The sequence below is a fragment of the Rattus rattus genome, chromosome 5, assembly GCF_011064425.1.
Source record: "Rattus rattus isolate New Zealand chromosome 5, Rrattus_CSIRO_v1, whole genome shotgun sequence".
NCBI classification, from domain to species: domain Eukaryota; kingdom Metazoa; phylum Chordata; class Mammalia; order Rodentia; family Muridae; genus Rattus; species Rattus rattus.
In genome coordinates, this window is record NC_046158.1 from 154,377,762 (window position 1) to 154,383,156 (window position 5,395).

A 5,395-nucleotide genomic window follows, 5' to 3' on the forward strand; every position below is an offset into this window, starting at 1 on the left:
AGGAACAGTGAGAGACCCAAGGGACAGCAACAGATGCCAGAATCTCAACACCACACACACATGCACAGACACACAGACACACACCACACAGACAGACACACAGACACACACCACACAGGCACACATACCACACACACACATGCACACACGCACAGACACACAGGCACACATACCACACACACACATGCACACACGCACAGACACACAGACACACAGACACACACCACACAGACACACGCACATGCACACACGCACACAGACACACACCACATAGACACACAGACACACACACACATAGGCACACACACCACACACACACCACACACAGACACACACCACACACAGACACACACACACACAGACACACACCACACACACAGACACACACACACAGACACACAGACACACACCACACACACACACCACACACACACACAGAGACACACACACACACACACACACACACACACCCCAAAAACAACACACACACACAACACACACACACACACACACACACACACACACACACACACACACACCAAAACACACACACAACCACACACACACTACACATACAGACACACACATAGACACACACCACACACACAAACACACAGACACACAGACACACAGACATGCACACACACCACACAGACACAGACACATACACCACACACACACACACCAAGCAGCACAGAGCAGTGGCAGTGGCCCAGACCAATAGCAGGTGCAGAAGTGACACCAAAACTGAAGCAGATGTCACCTCAGCCAAAGGTAAATGTAGGCATCCCCCCTCCCCCACACACACGCACAGTTTTTGAACTCTGGGGAGTCTTTGTTTTGTCAAATTCTCCCAGAAGTCAGAAGGCATGAGGACACCTCTTGGGACTGGAGGGAGAGCCTGAAGATCAGATAGTGCATGTGTGGAGGTCATCAGTGGGAACTGTCCCAGTGAGGACAGCAGAGGCAGACCCCATGGAGATGGGCAAAGCACTGTGTTTTGAGTACTGTCTCCCAAATCTTGTGTGCTTGAAATGTGGTCCCTAACACACCAGAGCTGGTAGGTGGAAACTTTAGGGAGACTGATCAGAGATGATCGACTTGCAGATTGATGGGTCCATAGGCTATTCCAGTAGTGGTCAAGCACCACGGGTCCATCCTACCTCATGACACCCTCCACCACGTTCAACACAGCTACACGGCCCTCAGTGCATACCAGCGTCATTCTCTTAGGCCTCTCAGCCTCCAGGGCCAACGGCTAAGCATGTCTTTATAAACCGTTATGTCTCCTGTGTTTTGTCATAGCGACAGAAACGAATCAAGACGCCAGTCGATTCGGATTTCATCACAGGGAAGAGCAGGCAGCGAGCTCGGAGTTACAAAAGCACCCGCTAACCCAATTGTTTACTTAATCCTGATTGTTTGTTCCATTGATTGACTCCGCTGTGTGTACCTGGTGAAAAGCAAACAATCAAATGGGCAAAAGGGCATCAAATGAGAAGCAGCTCTCCCTCTCACCCCTGACCCCTATCGACCACGCCCCTTCTCACCAGGCTGGTATCCCACCCCCACCGCAACACCGGTGCTTGCCATACATCCTGTGAGTGTTCCTGAAACGGGGGTCTCTCCCCCGATCCCTCACACACACCCTCGACCCCGCTGTGCCATACTTTTGTATAATCGAGGGACTGCAGAGATGACTCAGCAGGTAAGAGGGTTGGCTGCTCTTCTAAAGGACCCAGTACCCACATGGTAGCTCGCAACCATCTATAGCTAAGGTGCCAGGGGGAAATCCAACGCCCCCTTTTGGTTCCTGTCGGAATTGCATTTGTTTGGGGCAAGGACATGCAGGCAAAACACAGCACATCAAAAATAAACATATCTTTTAAAACAATCTGTTTAGCGAAGATTTTTGTGGAAACCAGACTTGGTGAGCAGAACCTGGGATTCCTTTACTCAGTGTGCTAAACTGAGAATCCCTGAGACTGTGGCTCTTGTAAGTGGGAAAAATTCTTGCCCAGACTTCTTGTCTAAGGACCATTGGGGTTTAGGAAAGGCTTCACTGTGCCTTTTGATTGGTTTAATTTAGGCTGACGAGATGTAAGACACTTACTTGTCACGTAAGCTTGTTGATCTGAGTTATTGAACTCAGGGCCTGCATGGTGGAGGGAGAAAATGAACCTGCTAATTGTTCTCACACACTCACACACATGCACACCTTCTCCTTACAAATACATGAATAAATTCAATTTAAAAACCTAAGAACGGCTGGGCAGTGTGGCACGTGCCTTTAATCCCAGCACTTAAGAGGCAGAGGCAGGCGGATCTCTGAGTTCGAGGCCAGCCTGGTCTACAGAGCTAGTTCCAGGATGGTCAGGGCTACACACACAAACCCTGTCTCTAGTGCCCCCCCCAAAACCCCTAAGGATATTTAATATTTTTTTAGGAGTAGCTAGGTCTGTTATTAATGTACCATCGATAGAAATAAAAACTCAATAGCCCCCTGCCTCTCCATGAGGTTGAAAAAACACTAACAAAAAGAACCTGTGTTCTGGAGTCAGAAACCCTGTGGCATTGCCACCTCTGCTTTGATACCCAGAAGAGAGTGTGAGATCTTCAAGGCTTCCAAAGCTTCAGGGAGTCCAGGGCCATTTTGAGGAGACTCCTTGGTGTTCCAACTGGTAGTCCCTCTTGGCGCCGAGTGGCAGGTGTACATTTCTCGGTTCTTGTTCAAGAGGCTTCTTAAACACATTCTTGTGTGAGACCCCGACCCACAGTGTCACTGAAAGCACCACCCAAAAGCATGGCCCCTTGACTTCGGCTCAGGCCTGCGGGCCTCCGATGATTGCTGGAGCTTCATCTTATTCCTTCAAGAAAGGAACCACATCTTAACGTCGTCTTTTAGTCAGTTCGAGTGTCAGCCAGGCCCTCCGAGACTCCTTCTTAGGGCTGGGGTCCGTCTCGAAGTGGGTTTTTTAGCTCCTGGTTCGACTCACAGGTGAACCCAGAGTTTTGACCCCAGCAGGACAAACTTGTAGCTGTCTCCATCCCAGTTAGCTTCCATCTTGGCTGCAGCTCACTTGAGTTCAGTTCCTCGGCTTCCTATTTAATAGTTTTTAAGATCAGAACTAGGGAGGGATTGAATCCCAGATGTTGCAGGTGCCAGGCAAACACTCGACCACTGAGTTGCACCCTCTGTAGTATCCCATACACGTCTCTCTCTCAGATTTTCACAATGGGTTTTGTATTTATCGGGCACCTGACTTATTTATTGACTAATATTAACTGAGCACATGCATCGGTCGACATTTCTATAAATGTCATGCTATATGACATCAAGATTAAGTACCGTGGTTTTAAAGCAATAAGCATGCATTAGCTCATGGTTTGGGGATGTTGGACTTTAGGAATGGCTTAGGTGAGTGGGTTCCGTGTTCGTGTCTCCCACAAGGCTGCAGAAAAAGGTGTCACTGGGCCCATGGTCACCAGCAGGCTTGATGGTTCACTGGGCCGTTCATTCTAATGTAGCCCATTCCAGTGTCTGCCTGTTGGCTGTAAGTGTCAGGGCACCTCCATGGATTCTTGAGTGTCTTCATCATGGCTTCCCCGCACCCCAGAGCAAGGAACCCAAGAAAGCAAGATGGAAACCACAGTGCCTTGGAAGCTGCATCCCACTGCTTGCAAAGCAGTCCTTCGGGGAAGCCCTCTTCTGTCTGGATTGGCTACGCAATGGTATGGACAGCAGAGAATAGGGGTTCTCCGGGGTTCATCTTGGAGACTAGTTAACACAGTAACGTTGAACAAGACTAGCCAAGTTCCCGCTCTTGTGTAGTTACCACCCCAGGAGGGGAGCGAGGAGGACAACAATAAACCCATAAGCAAATATACAGACGCTTTTGGAAGTTTTAAGGGCAATGAAGAAAATCAAACACGGTGACAGGCTAGAACAGGGCCGCGATGCTAAGATCTCAAGCCAAGTCCGTCCTGCTACCTGCTTTGCAGATGAAGTCTGCTTGGCACTCAGCCATGCCCATTCACAGCTTAGGCCCCCTCGCATGAAGTAGGAGTAGACTTGTGCCACTGCAACAGAGGTCATTGAGCTTACAGAAGCTCTTAGAAATAGCTACCATTGCAGAAGGCATCTCCAAGAGACCACCCTGGGTAGGAGGAAGTGGCTGCTTGCAGAGCGGAGGAAAGAGTGTTTCAGAAAGAGGGACCTTAGGAAAGAGCTGTGAAATGGGAACCTGTGGGCAAGCAGACACACAGGAAGTAATCCAGAGGGCTGGGAGGGAAAGAGCACAGGGAGATGACTAAGCATGAGGAGGGAATATAGGGGAAGGGTCAGGACCTAGCTATTGGAGGGGAGAGCTCAGGACATTCAGTGAGTCTGAGTTTTCTTTCTTTAAACTGTGTCTACTTATTTATTATGTGGGGCAGGGAGCACACCACAGTCTCTTGTGGAGATCAGAGAATCGCATGGAGAAGTAGCTTTTGCTTTCTAACTTGCCCTCCAGGGCATGAAACTCAGGGTACCAGGCTCAAAGGGAAGCTTCACTACCCACTGAGCCAGCCCCAGGCTCTGAGGGGTATTTTTGTAAGTTTTTTTGGTCTTGAGACTGGGTTTTCCCTGTAGCCAAGGCTGACCTCCAACTCATGATTGTCCTGCCTCGAGCTTTCAGGTTGTGACGTAATAGGAGTAAACAAACCTGCCCAGTTGAACTTGGGTTTTGTCCCAAGCCTGACAGGAGTCCCTGGAGGGGTTCAGTAGGGAGAAGTGGGGTGTAGTGGGTCTGGTGGCTGAGCCTACTCTGGTTTAGGCTCCCTCAGCTGTGCCCCTGAGTACAGCTTTTCCAGAACTGTGCTGTCTTGGCAAGACCGAGGTAGAGAGACTTTTGACTACACACACACACACACACACACACACACACACACACACACACACACATCTCTGCAAACCTGATACCCTTAAGTCTGTTGACATCCACTCAATTTTGGAAACTTCTTGCCCTACTTGCTCATATCAATCCAAGAACTGAGGGGATGGGATGTGGATTCTAGAGCTTTTCCTGACACTGCCTCCCCTGTGGCCTCAGGGGAGTCCCGCAATCTCTCCGAGTCTTACTTGCCTCAACTGGACTGTAAGGGACTGTTCAGTCCCATCAGCTGCTCTAAGAACACATTGGTCACGAAAGATGCAACTGCTCTAGGCACACACACTACGCCAGTGTCCCGAGAAGGCCACGTGACAGGATAGTTGGGGTCAGGCTTAGCCAGACTGGTATGGGCAGTGGGACACAGAGTGGCTGATCCACCGGGCACTCTTTTCTGTGGGAAAATCCTGAACAGCATGGCCACTCATCACTTCTCAGGGTTCCTCGGACAGCAGGATTGGGAA

General features: G+C 49.8%; 1 pseudogene; it reads left to right on the forward strand.

Annotated features, from left to right (window-relative positions):
• LOC116901091 overlaps positions 1–1,395 on the forward strand; it is an 11,749-nt pseudogene extending 10,354 nt beyond the window's left edge.
• Positions 1,396–5,395: the final 4,000 nt, after the last annotated feature.